Below are 14,387 nucleotides of genomic sequence, written 5' to 3'. Positions count from 1 at the left end.
TTAACTGATTATTAACCAGCATGTCTTACACTTCCTGACATCCAGGACACACTTCATACTTTCCGATGTCACTACTCAGTACCTTAGTTTCTCAGTGTCATATACTTTAGTACCTTCGTGTCACAGTGTCAGTGTACGTCAGTATCTTCGTGTCTCAGTGTCAGTGTACTTCAGTACTCTAGTGTCTCAAGTGTCATATACTTTAGTACCTTCGTGTCTCAGTGTCAGTGTACTTCAGTACTCTAGTGTCATATTACTTCAATACCTTCGTGTCTCAGTGTCAGTGTACGTCAGTACCTTCGTATCTCAGTGTCATTATACTTCAGTACCTCAGTCTCTCAGTGTCATTATACTTCAGTACCTACGTATCTCAGTGGCTGTGTACTTCAGTACCTTAGTGTCTCAGTGTCATTATACCTCAGTACCTTCGTGTCTCAGTGTCATTATACCTCAGTACCTTCGTGTCTCAGTGTCGGTGTACTTCAGTACCCAATTGTCTGAGTGTCAGTATACTTCAGTACCTTCATGTGTCAGTGTCAGTGTACTACAGTACATTAGTGTCTCAGTGTCATTATACTTCAGTACCTTAGTGTCTCAGCGTCTGTGTACTTTAGTACCTTAGTGTCTCAGTGTCATTATACCCCAGTACCTTCTTGTCTCAGTGTCAGTGTACTTAAGTACCTCCGTGTCTCAGTGACAGTGTACTTAAGTACCTTCGTGTCTCAGCGTCTGTGTACTTCAGTACCTTAGTGTCTCAGTGTCATTATACCCCAGTACCTTCGTGTCTCAGTGTCAGTGTACGTAAGTACCTCCGTGTCTCAGTGACAGTGTACTTAAGTACCTTCGTGTCTCAGCGTCTGTGTACTTCAGTACCTTAGTGTCTCAGTGTCATTATACCCTAGTACCTTCGTGTCTCAGTGTCAGTGTACGTAAGTACCTCCGTGTCTCAGTGTCATTATACTTCAGTACCTACGTATCTCAGTGTCAGTATACTTCAGTACCTCAGTGTCAGTGTACTCCAGTACCTCAGTGTCAGTGTACTTCATTGTCTCAGTGTCAGTGTACTCCCGTACCTCAGTGTCAGTGTTCTCCAGTACCTCAGCGTCAGTGTACTTCAGTACCTCAGTGTCAGTGTACTTCATTGTCTCAGTGTCAGTGTACTTCAGTACTCTAGTGTCATATTACTTCAATACCTTCGTGTCTCAGTGTCAGTGTACGTCAGTACCTTCGTATCTCAGTGTCATTATACTTCAGTACCTCAGTCTCTCAGTGTCATTATACTTCAGTACCTACGTATCTCAGTGGCTGTGTACTTCAGTACCTTAGTGTCTCAGTGTCATTATACCTCAGTACCTTCGTGTCTCAGTGTCATTATACCTCAGTACCTTCGTGTCTCAGTGTCGGTGTACTTCAGTACCCAAGTGTCTGAGTGTCAGTATACTTCAGTACCTTCATGTGTCAGTGTCAGTGTACTACAGTACATTAGTGTCTCAGTGTCATTATACTTCAGTACCTTAGTGTCTCAGCGTCTGTGTACTTTAGTACCTTAGTGTCTCAGTGTCATTATACCCCAGTACCTTCTTGTCTCAGTGTCAGTGTACTTAAGTACCTCCGTGTCTCAGTGACAGTGTACTTAAGTACCTTCGTGTCTCAGCGTCTGTGTACTTCAGTACCTTAGTGTCTCAGTGTCATTATACCCCAGTACCTTCGTGTCTCAGTGTCAGTGTACGTAAGTACCTCCGTGTCTCAGTGACAGTGTACTTAAGTACCTTCGTGTCTCAGCGTCTGTGTACTTCAGTACCTTAGTGTCTCAGTGTCATTATACCCTAGTACCTTCGTGTCTCAGTGTCAGTGTACGTAAGTACCTCCGTGTCTCAGTGTCATTATACTTCAGTACCTACGTATCTCAGTGTCAGTATACTTCAGTACCTCAGTGTCAGTGTACTCCAGTACCTCAGTGTCAGTGTACTTCATTGTCTCAGTGTCAGTGTACTCCCGTACCTCAGTGTCAGTGTTCTCCAGTACCTCAGCGTCAGTGTACTTCAGTACCTCAGTGTCAGTGTACTTCATTGTCTCAGTGTCAGTGTACTCCCGTACCTCAGTGTCAGTGTTCTCCAGTACCTCAGCGTCAGTGTACTCCAGTACCTCAGTGTCAGTGTACTTCATTGTCTCAGTGTCAGTGTACTCCCGTACCTCAGTGTCAGTGTTCTCCAGTACCTCAGCGTCAGTGTTCTTCAGTACCTTTGTCAGTGTTCTTCAGTACCTCAGTGTCAGTGTACTCCAGTACCTCAGCGTCAGTGTACTCCAGTACCTCAGTGTCAGTGTTCTTCAGTACCTCAGTGTCAGTGTACTCCAGTACATCAGTGTCAGTGTACTCCAGTACCTCAGTGTCAGTGTAATCCAGTACCTCAGTGTCAGTGTACTCCAGTACCTCAGTGTCAGTGTAATCCAGTACCTCAGTGTCAGTGTACTCCAGTACCTCAGTGTCAGTGTACTTCAGTACCTCAGTGTCAGTGTACTTCAGTACCTCAGTGTCAGTGTACTCCAGTACCTCAGTGTCAGTGTACTTCAGTACCTCAGTGTCAGTGTACTCCAGTACCTCAGTGTCAGTGTACTTCAGTACCTCAGTGTCAGTGTACTCCAGTACCTCAGTGTCAGTGTACTCCAGTACCTCAGTGTCGGTGTACTCCAGTACCTCTGTCAGTGTACGTCAGTGTCTCAGTGTCGGTGTACGTCAGTGTCTCAGTGTCGGTGTACGTCAGTGTCTCAGTGTCAGTGTACTCCAGTACCTATGTCAGTGTACGTCAGTGTCTCAGTGTCAGTGTTCTTCAGTACCTCAGTGTCAGTGTACGTCAGTGTCTCAGTGTCAGTGTACGTCAGTGTCTCAGTGTCGGTGTACGTCAGTGTCTCAGTGTCAGTGTACGTCAGTGTCTCAGTGTCGGTGTACGTCAGTGTCTCAGTGTCGGTGTACGTCAGTGTCTCAGTGTCAGTGTACGTCAGTGTCTCAGTGTCAGTGTACGTCAGTGTCTCAGTGTCAGTGTACGTCAGTGCCTCAGTGTCAGTGTACGTCAGTGTCTCAGTGTCAGTGTACGTCAGTGTCTCAGTGTCAGTGTACGTCAGTGTCTCAGTGTCAGTGTACGTCAGTGTCGGTGTACCTCAGTGTCAGTGTACGTCAGTGCCTCAGTGTCAGTGTACGTCAGTGTCTCAGTGTCAGTGTACGTCAGTGTCTCAGTGTCAGTGTACGTCAGTGTCTCAGTGTCAGTGTACGTCAGTGTCAGTGTACGTCAGTGTCTCAGTGTCAGTGTACGTCAGTGTCTCAGTGTCAGTGTACGTCAGTGTCGGTGTACCTCAGTGTCAGTGTACGTCAGTGCCTCAGTGTCAGTGTACGTCAGTGCCTCAGTGTCAGTGTACGTCAGTGTCTCAGTGTCGGTGTACGTCAGTGTCTCAGTGTCAGTGTACGTCAGTGTCTCAGTGTCAGTGTACGTCAGTGTCTCAGTGTCAGTGTACGTCAGTGCCAGTGTACGTCAGTGCCTCAGTGTCAGTGTACGTCAGTGCCTCAGTGTCAGTGTACGTCAGTGTCTCAGTGTCAGTGTACGTCAGTGTCTCAGTGTCAGTGTACGTCAGTGTCTCAGTGTCAGTGTACTTCAGTGTCTCAGTGTCGGTGTACGTCAGTGTCTCAGTGTCAGTGTACGTCAGTGTCTCAGTGTCAGTGTACGTCAGTGTCTCAGTGTCAGAGTACGTCAGTGTCAGTGTACGTCAGTGCCTCAGTGTCAGTGTACGTCAGTGTCTCAGTGTCAGTGTACGTCAGTGTCTCAGTGTCGGTGTACGTCAGTGTCTCAGTGTCAGTGTACGTCAGTGTCTCAGTGTCAGTGTACGTCAGTGCCTCAGTGTCGGTGTACGTCTGTGTCTCAGTGTCAGTGTACGTCAGTGTCTCAGTGTCAGTGTACGTCAGTGTCTCAGTGTCAGTGTTCGTCAGTGTCTCAGTGTCAGTGTACGTCAGTGTCAGTGTACCTCAGTGTCAGTGTACGTCAGTGTCAGTGTACGTCAGTGTCTCAGTGTCAGTGTACGTCAGTGTCTCAGTGTCAGTGTACGTCAGTGTCTCAGTGTCAGTGTACGTCAGTGTCTCAGTGTCAGTGTACGTCAGTGTCTCAGCGTCAGTGTACTTCAGTACCTCAGTTTCAGTGTTCTTCAGTACCTCAGTGTCAGTGTACTTCAGTACCTCAGTGTCAGTGTACGTCAGTGTCTCAGCGTCAGTGTACTTCAGTACCTCAGTGTCAGTGTACTTCAGTACCTCAGTGTCAGTGTACTTCAGTACCTCAGTGTCAGTGTACGTCAGTGTCTCAGTGTCAGTGTACTTCAGTACCTCAGTGTCAGTGTACGTCAGTGTCTCAGTGTCAGTGTACCTCTGTGTCAGTGTACCTCAGTGTCAGTGCCTCAGTGTCAGTGTACGTCAGTGTCTCAGTGTCAGTGTACGTCAGTGCCTCAGTGTCAGTGTACGTCAGTGTCTCAGTGTCAGTGTACGTCAGTGTCGGTGTACCTCAGTGTCAGTGTACGTCAGTGCCTCAGTGTCAGTGTACGTCAGTGTCTCAGTGTCAGTGTACGTCAGTGTCAGTGTACCTCAGTGTCAGTGTACGTCAGTGTCAGTGTACTTCAGTACCTCAGTGTCAGTGTACGTCAGTGTCTCAGTGTCAGTGTACGTCAGTGTCTCAGTGTCAGTGTACGTCAGTGTCTCAGTGTCAGTGTACCTCTGTGTCAGTGTACCTCAGTGTCAGTGTCTCAGTGTCAGTGTACGTCAGTGTCGGTGTACCTCAGTGTCAGTGTACGTCAGTGTCTCAGTGTCAGTGTACGTCAGTGCCTCAGTGTCAGTGTACGTCAGTGTCTCAGTGTCAGTGTACGTCAGTGTCTCAGTGTCAGTGTACGTCAGTGTCTCAGTGTCAGTGTACGTCAGTGTCTCAGTGTCAGTGTTCGTCAGTGTCTCAGTGTCAGTGTACGTCAGTGTTAGTGTACCTCAGTGTCAGTGTACGTCAGTGTCAGTGTACTTCAGTACCTCAGTGTCAGTGTACTCCAGTACCTCAGTGTCAGTGTACTTCAGTACCTCAGTGTCAGTGTACTCCAGTACCTCAGTGTCAGTGTACTTCAGTGTCTCAGCGTTAGTGTACTTCAGTGTCTCAGTGTCAGTGTACGTCAGTGTCTCAGTGTCAGTGTACGTCAGTGCCTCAGTGTCAGTGTACGTCAGTGTCTCAGTGTCAGTGTACGTCAGTGTCTCAGTGTCAGTGTACGTCAGTGTCTCAGTGTCAGTGTTCGTCAGTGTCTCAGTGTCAGTGTACGTCAGTGTCAGTGTACCTCAGTGTCAGTGTACGTCAGTGTCAGTGTACTTCAGTACCTCAGTGTCAGTGTACTCCAGTACCTCAGTGTCAGTGTACTTCAGTACCTCAGTGTCAGTGTACTCCAGTACCTCAGTGTCAGTGTACTTCAGTGTCTCAGCGTCAGTGTACTTCAGTGTCTCAGTGTCAGTGTACTTCAGTTCCTCAGTGTCAGTGTACTTCAGTACCTCAGCGTCAGTGTACTCCCGTACCTCGGTGTCAGTGTACTCCAGTACCTCTGTTTCAGTGTACTTCAGTACCTCAGTGTCGGTGTACTCCCGTACCTCGGTGTCAGTGTACTCCAGTACCTCTGTTTCAGTGTACTTCAGTTCCTCAGTGTCAGTGTACTCCAGTACCTATGTCAGTGTACTCCAGTACCTCAGTGTCAGTGTACTTCAGTTCCTCAGTGTCAGTGTACTCCAGTACCTCTGTTTCAGTGTACTTCAGTACCTCAGTGTCAGTGTACTTCAGTGTCTCAGCGTCAGTGTACTTCAGTACCTCAGTGTCAGTGTTCTTCAGTACCTCAGCGTCAGTGTACTCCAGTACCTCAGTGTCAGTGTTCTTCAGTACCTCAGCGTCAGTGTACTTCAGTACCTCAGTGTCAGTGTTCTTCAGTACCTCAGTGTCAGTGTACTCCCGTACCTCGGTGTCAGTGTACTCCAGTACCTCTGTTTCAGTGTACTCCAGTACCTCAGTGTCAGTGTACTCCAGTACCTATGTCAGTGTACTTCAGTTCCTCAGTGTCAGTGTACTCCAGTACCTCAGTGTCAGTGTACTTCAGTTCCTCAGTGTCAGTGTACTCCAGTACCTCAGTGTCAGTGTACTTCAGTACCTCAGTGTCAGTGTTCTTCAGTACCTCAGTGTCAGTGTTCTTCAGTGTCTCAGTGTCAGTGTACTCCAGTACCTCAGAGTCAGTGTACTCCAGTACCTAAGTGTCAGTGTACTTCAGTACCCATGTCAGTGTACTTCAGTACCTCAGTGTCAGTGTACTTCAGTGTCTCAGCGTCAGTGTACTCCAGTACCTCAGTGTCAGTGTACTCCAGTACCTCAGTGTCAGTGTACTCCAGTACCTATGTCAGTGTACTTCAGTACCTCAGCGTCAGTGTACTTCAGTGTCTCAGCGTCAGTGTACTCCAGTACCTCTGTGTCAGTGTACTTCAGTACCTCAGTGTCAGTGTACTCCAGTACCTCAGTGTCAGTGTACTCCAGTACCTCAGTGTCAGTGTACTCCCGTACCTCAGTGTCAGTGTACTCCAGTACCTCAGTGTCAGTGTACTCCAGTGCCTCAGTGTCAGTGTACTCCAGTACCTCAGTGTCAGTGTACTTCAGTACTTCAGTGTCAGTGTACTCCAGTGCCTCAGTGTCAGTGTACTTCAGTACCTCAGTGTCAGTGTACTTCAGTGTCTCAGCGTCAGTGCACTTCAGTACCTCTGTTTCAGTGTACTTCAGTACCTGTGTCAGTGTACTTCAGCGTGTCAGTGGCAATGTGTTTCAGTGTGTCAGTGTCTCAGTGCCTCATTGTCAATGGGTTTCATTACCTCAGTGCCTCATTGTCAATGGGTTTCATTACCTCAGTGCCTCATTGTCAATGGGTTTCATTACCTCAGTGGCAATGGGTTTCAGTGCCTCGGTGTCAATGAGTTTCAGTGCCTCGGTGTCAAAATGCTTCAGTGCCTCGGTGTTAGTGTCAGACAGTGCCTCATAACAGACGGTAACGGGTGACAAGTAAATTTTAAGATCAAGGGTTATGTCACTGAGACTTGAGTCGAAATGATAAACTAGATAAATATTGATGATTCATTTTTGACAAGCCCACACAGTGATTAAAATAAATACATGCACTCTTATCGCTGAGACGCCATCACGATACCTTCGGAATGCAATATCAAGAACAATCAATCGCCTAATCTTGTCACCTTTCCATTGGCACCTTCTCAACACATGTATTCTATAGCTCTATGCCTAGATACAACACAGCATATGTGTGTCCCTAAACACTTCCTGGTTGCAGGGTACCCCACTGAGTGCTGTCGACCCTAAACCTGGTCTACACCCTGGGAATCGAATATGTATTGCTTTTGTGAACAACTCTATATAAAATGTATTTTACGAGTGATTATATTATTATACGAATACTTTTACAAATATTTACAATTCTGTAAGCATGATATTACATCACACAAATTGTAAGCAGAGGTGGTCCAACATCACATGATACAACATGTTAGCAGGGGTGCACTAATATGACATTATACAACAACTGGTAGCTGAGGTGCTTTTTCAGTACATTATACAACTAGGTAGCAGCGGTGATGTAATATTACATTAAACAGATTTGTAGCAGGGTGGGTTAATATTACATTATACAACTAGGTAGCAGTGGTGCTCTAATATTACATTATACACATTTGTAGCATAGTGGTCTAATATTACATTATACAACTAGGTAGCAGTGGTGCTCTAATATTACATTATACACATTTGTAGCATAGTGGTCTAATATTACATTATACAACTAGGTAGCAGTGGTGCTCTAATATTACAATATACAAATATGTAGCATAGTGGTCTAATATTACATTATACAACTAGGTAGCAGTGATGCTCTAATATTACATTATACAAATATGTAGCATAGTGGTCTAATATTACATTATACAACTAGGTAGCAGTGATGCTCTAATATTACATGATACACATTTGTAGCATAGTGGTCTAATATTACATTATACAACTCGGTACTAGTGATGCTCTAATATTACATTATACAACTAGGTAGCATAGTGGTCTAATATTACATTATACAACTCGGTAGCAGTGGTGCTCTAATATTACATTATACACATTTGTAGCATAGTGGTCTAATATTACATTATACAACTCGGTAGCAGTGATGCTCTAATATTACATCATACAAATATGTAGCATAGTGGTTTAATATAACATTATACAAATATGTAGCATAGTGGTCTTATATTACATTATACAACTAGGTAGCAGTGATGCTCTAATATTACAGTATACACATGTGTAGCATAGTGGTCTAATATTACATTATACAACTGGGTAGCAGTGGTGCTCTTATATTTCATTATACAAATATGTAGCATAGTGCTCTAATATTACATTATACAACTCGGTAGCAGTGGTGCTCTAATATTACATTATACATATTTGTAGCATAGTGGTCTAATATTACATTATATAACTCGGTAGCAGTGGTGCTCTAATATTACATTATACAAATATGTAGCATAGTGATCTAATATTACATTATACAAATATGTAGCAGGGTGGGTTAATATTACATTATACAACTAGGTAGCAGTGGTGCTCTAATATTACATTATACAAATATGTAGCAGGTTGGGTTAATATTACATTATACAACTCGGTAGCAGTGGTGCTCTAATATTAGATTAAACATATTTGGAGCAGGGTGGTCTAATATTACATTATACATATTGGAAGCAGTGGTGCTCTTATATTATATCATACAAATTGTAAGCAGGGGTATAATATTACACTATACAATTTGGTAGCAGGGGTGGTCTAATCCTACATTGTACATTTTGGTAACAATTATATATGTTTAATAATACATTGTGCAAATAGGTTACAACTCCATATCTAAGATAAAATTATACAACGTAGTAGCAGGGATGCTGTAATATTACATTATACCCAAAATGGTAACGGGAGTTTCTACCAGAAAAAGTCGGATTACTATCAAGACAGATTCGGTCGTTTTCACCATGCGGAAGATAGATATCGGATCAGATTTGGATTGAGAACGGGAGAATCGGGACGAATTCGGCTGGAAATGGCTGAATCGGTAGGCTTCCTGAACAATATATGATTGTTTGTGAATTTCCCGCCACGAATCACAGAATTTTGATCAGACTTTTGACAAATTTTAATCGGGAATGGTCCTATCAAGGACGGCAGTAAACATCCTGAATGTGTGACTGAGCCCTTACGTACGCTGGTTAACGTTAGACCATCACTGCGCTGGTCACTGTTTGTATGATCACATGCGGTACTTTCTTTGTTTACAATGCTCTCTTCACTTGGTGTTATCGTTACATTGGCCATAAAACACCCTTGTGTGTAGTTAATATGGCACAATGAATTATCAATTCGATAAGCCAATCCAATTAACCTCGTACCATATGCAATGGAGGACACCAAGCAGGAACTATTTTAACAAGGTACATCATGGTCAGGTACCGATATATGGTCTCTGATTACCTCCATCGATGCAATTCTCACTTGTTCAACTTATTGCCTCTAGTTTCAAAAAGAAAATGGCGCAGTATGATACATGGGGACTTTCACTCAAATAAATAATATTCATACGCGGTTACTAAAGTTCCTTAATTTTAAAGTTAGTATTAAAAATCGATTATTTTAATATTGCAGTTTAATGACAGAGATATAATTACTCGTGTGTGTTTCCGTGTCGTATCTATGTGATCTATCATAGATTAAGAATATACAAAATGTAAAATGCTCGCCAAAGTCTCCATACTACAACTTACCAATATAGGATATGTATGATTTTGTTGTTGTTGTTTAAGACCGCTCTCAGCAATATTCCGGCAAAATGACGGCGGTCTGTAAATAATCGAATCTGGACCCGACAATCTATTGATTGACATCATGAGCATCGATCCACGCAATTGGGATAGTATGACATGCATGAACCAAGTCAGCGAGTCTGACCACCCTAACCCGTTAGTCAGGCGGTTGACAGACCGCCGTCATATACAGCTAGAATAGTGCTGAGTGCGGCGTAAAACAACAAACGAACTATTATTCAATCCCGCGATCACTCGTGTGTCATTGAGGACGATCTTCAGTTGATGATATTTCCATGATATCATGCACGAGGTAACATGTTTAATCTAGTTCCATGTTCCATCCGGTCCATACTAACACTAAATTCTCGTTACTCCGGACGGTTGAGGGGTTAATAGGGTTTTACTGTGTAAAAGCTGGTGGTATTAGTCGTTAACGGGGGCACGAGAGTCCCAGTTGTATAAGGGGCCGCAATTCGATGAGTAGAGTTGCGTCCCTTAGACGTGCCAGAATCCTATGATCGCGTGTTCGATTCGCGATTTGCTCTGATGCAATTTCCAGGTTTGTCAGCACCATACTCCTGATCATGGTTTCACTGAAGTGGTAGACGCGTAAGACACGTTATGTTTAAACGTAGTAATACAAGTGAAAGTGCAGCATAAATCACAACACAATTATAAATCTTTTCGACTGGTGACGTCTTTCAAAAATATTCATTTACGACACTGCTACATTAGAGCCATAAACAGGGCGACTATAAGTGATAAGTTCGTAACACTGTAAAGGACGTGTAGATTGGAAATGATCAAACTTCCACGTGATTCACGTGTGGAGGGCGTGAGGGGGGCTTGGCCGCTTATCTGGGAATTTAGGAATGCAACATACACAGTTATATTAATCTTCATTTTATTCAGGCTGACACCCTGGGGATTTGAGGGTAGAATAGGTCACAACTTTAGGTTTGAACTAACTAAAATGGCTATCGGTGGTTAGAACGTGTGATCTAGATCATGTTGTGTCAAGGTTCTGATCTAGTCTAGATTCAGGGATCCTGTCGTTCTCCCATACTGATCACCAATGTCGACTAACAAAGCCAACTACAAAAACAAGGATAGCTCACAGAGCCTTCTCAACAACAACCCCGATACCCCAGAATAATCTATATATGTGACTCACAGAGCCTTCTCAACAACAACCCCGATACCCAAGAATAAACTATCTATGTGACTCACAGAGCCTTCTCAACAACAACCCCGATACCCCAGAATAATCTATCTGACTCACAGAGCCTTCTCAACAACAACCCCGATACCCCAGAATAATCTATCTATGTGACTCACAGAGCCTTCTCAACAACAACCCCGATACCCCAGAATAATCTATGTGACTCACAGAGCCTTCTCAACAACAACCCCGATACCCCAGAATAATCTATCTATGTGACTCACAGAGCCTTCTCAACAACAACCCCGATACCCCAGAATAAACTATCTATGTCACTCATAGAGCCTTCTCAACAACAACCACGATACCCAAGAGTAAACTATCTATGACTCACAGAGCCTTCTCAACAACAACCCCGATACCCCAGAATAATCTATCTATGTGACTCACAGAGCCTTCTCAGCAACAACCCCGATACCCCAGAATAATCTATCTATGTGACTCACAGAGCCTTCTCAACAACAACCCCGTTACCCCAGAATAATCTATCTATGTGACTCACAGAGCCTTCTCAACAACAACCCCGATACCCCAGAATAATCTATCTGACTCACAGAGCCTTCTCAACAACAACCCCGATACCCCAGAATAATCTATCTATGTGACTCACAGAGCCTTCTCAACAACAACCCCGATACCCCAGAATAATCTATGTGACTCACAGAGCCTTCTCAACAACAACCCCGATACCCCAGAATAATCTATCTATGTGACTCACAGAGCCTTCTCAACAACAACCCCGATACCCAAGAATAAACTATCTATGTCACTCATAGAGCCTTCTCAACAACAACCACGATACCCAAGAGTAAACTATCTATGACTCACAGAGCCTTCTCAACAACAACCCCGATACCCCAGAATAATCTATCTATGTGACTCACAGAGCCTTCTCAGCAACAACCCCGATACCCCAGAATAATCTATCTATGTGACTCACAGAGCCTTCTCAACAACAACCCCGTTACCCCAGAATAATCTATCTATGTGACTCACAGAGCTTTCTCAACAACAACCCCGATACCCCAGAATAATCTATCTATGTGACTCACAGAGCCTTCTCAACAACAACCCCGTTACCCCAGAATAATCTATCTATGTGACTCACAGAGCCTTCTCAACAACAACCCCGATACCCCAGAATAATCTATCTATGTGACTCACAGAGCCTTCTCAACAACAACCCGGATACCCCAGAATAATCTATCTATGTGACTCACAGAGCTTTCTCAACAACAACCCCGATACCCCAGAATAATCTATCTATGTGACTCACAGAGCCTTCTCAACAACAACCCCGATACCCCAGAATAATCTTTTCTATGTGACTCACAGAGCCTTATCAACAACAACCCCGATACCCCAGAATAATCTATCTATGTGGGGAACACAGGCCCGTGAAGATCCGGGTTAGAATAGGTCTTCAGCAACCCATGCTTGTCGTAAAAGGTGACTATGCTTGTCGTAAGAGTCAACTAACGGGATCGGGTGGTCAGGCTCGCTGGCATTTTGCCAAACTATGCACTTGAGTTGAGGAAGCTATGTGGAACGGTAATGACAGCTACAGTTCCAGATAATTCCACCAGACAGTCTACACGGTCAACCATAGACGTTGGGCTGAGGTTGTATACGTACGGTCGCGACTGAAGAGATTTAAACTGCTACTGCACGCACTACATAGGTATCAGTTACTGTTGGATTGTCTCCACTCCACTGCCAATCTCTGCCCACAACAACCCAGATCTTGTCCCAACACTGGTTGTTGAACAGTCTACTGCTTGGTAACATGTCACAACACTGGTTGTTGAACAGTCTACTGCTTGGTAACATGGCCCAACACTGGCTGCTGAACAGTCTACAGCTTGGTAACATGTCCCAACACTGGTAGTTGAACAGTCTACTGCTTGGTAACATGTCCCAACACTGGTAGTTGTACAGTCTACTGCTTGGTAACATGGCCCAACACTGGTTGTTGAACAGTCTACTGCTTGGTAACATGGCCCAACACTGGTTGTTGAACAGTCTACTGCTTGGTAACATGGCCCAACACTGGTAGTTGAACAGTCTACTGCTTGGTAACATGGTCCAACACTGGTAGTTGAACAGTCTACTGCTTGGTAACATGTCCCAACACTGGTAGTTGAACAGTCTACTGCTTGGTAACATGGCCCAACACTGGTTGTTGAACAGTCTACTGCTTGGTAACATGGCCCAACACTGGTAGTTGAACAGTCTACTGCTTGGTAACATGGCCCAACACTGGTAGTTGAACAGTCTACTGCTTGGTAACATGTCCCAACACTGGTAGTTGAACAGTCTACTGCTTGGTAACATGGCCCAACACTGGTTGTTGAACAGTCTACTGCTTGGTAACATGGCCCAACACTGGTTGTTGAACAGTCTACTGCTTGGTAACATGGCCCAACACTGGTTATTGAACAGTCTACTGCTTGGTAACATGGCCCAACACTGGTAGTTGAACAGTCTACTGCTTGGTAACATGGCCCAACACTGGTAGTTGAACAGTCTACTGCTTGGTAACATGGCCCAACACTGGTTATTGAACAGTCTACAGCTTGGTAACATGTCACAACACTGGTTGCTGAACAGTCTACAGCTTGGTAACATGTCCCAACACTGGTTATTGAACAGTCTACTGCTTGGTAACATGGCCCAACACTGTTTATTGAACAGTCTACTGCTTGGTAACATGGCCCAACACTGGTTATTGAACAGTCTACAGCTTGGTAACATGTCACAACACTGGTTATTGAACAGTCTACTGCTTGGTAACATGGCCCAACACTGGTTATTGAACAGTCTACTGCTTGGTAACATGGCCCAACACTGGCTGCTGAACAGTCTACTGCTTGGTAACATGTCACAACACTGGTTATTGAACAGTCTACTGCTTGGTAACATGTCACAACACTGGTTATTGAACAGTCTACTGCTTGGTAACATGGCCCAACACTGGTTGTTGAACATATGACTTTTTTCAGAATTAAGTGTTGATCGCTTGGAAACCAGTCCGTTGTAATTCAATCTTTGACATGGGACATATGATTTGATTACTGTTGATGCTTTCAGCATGGTGTTGAACCTAACCGGAATGTACTTGACATGTTAAGAAATTCACCGATAACTGTTAATGCAATTGTCTCGAAACACAACCAGGCCGACTAAATATTCTCTGATTTGGCTGATCGTCTAAATTGA

The sequence above is a fragment of the Haliotis cracherodii genome, unplaced genomic scaffold (assembly GCF_022045235.1).
Source record: "Haliotis cracherodii isolate W230 unplaced genomic scaffold, xgHalCrac1.p SCAF_29, whole genome shotgun sequence".
In the NCBI taxonomy this organism is placed as follows: Eukaryota; Metazoa; Mollusca; class Gastropoda; order Lepetellida; family Haliotidae; genus Haliotis; species Haliotis cracherodii.
Note: the sequence above shows the minus strand (reverse complement) of the source record.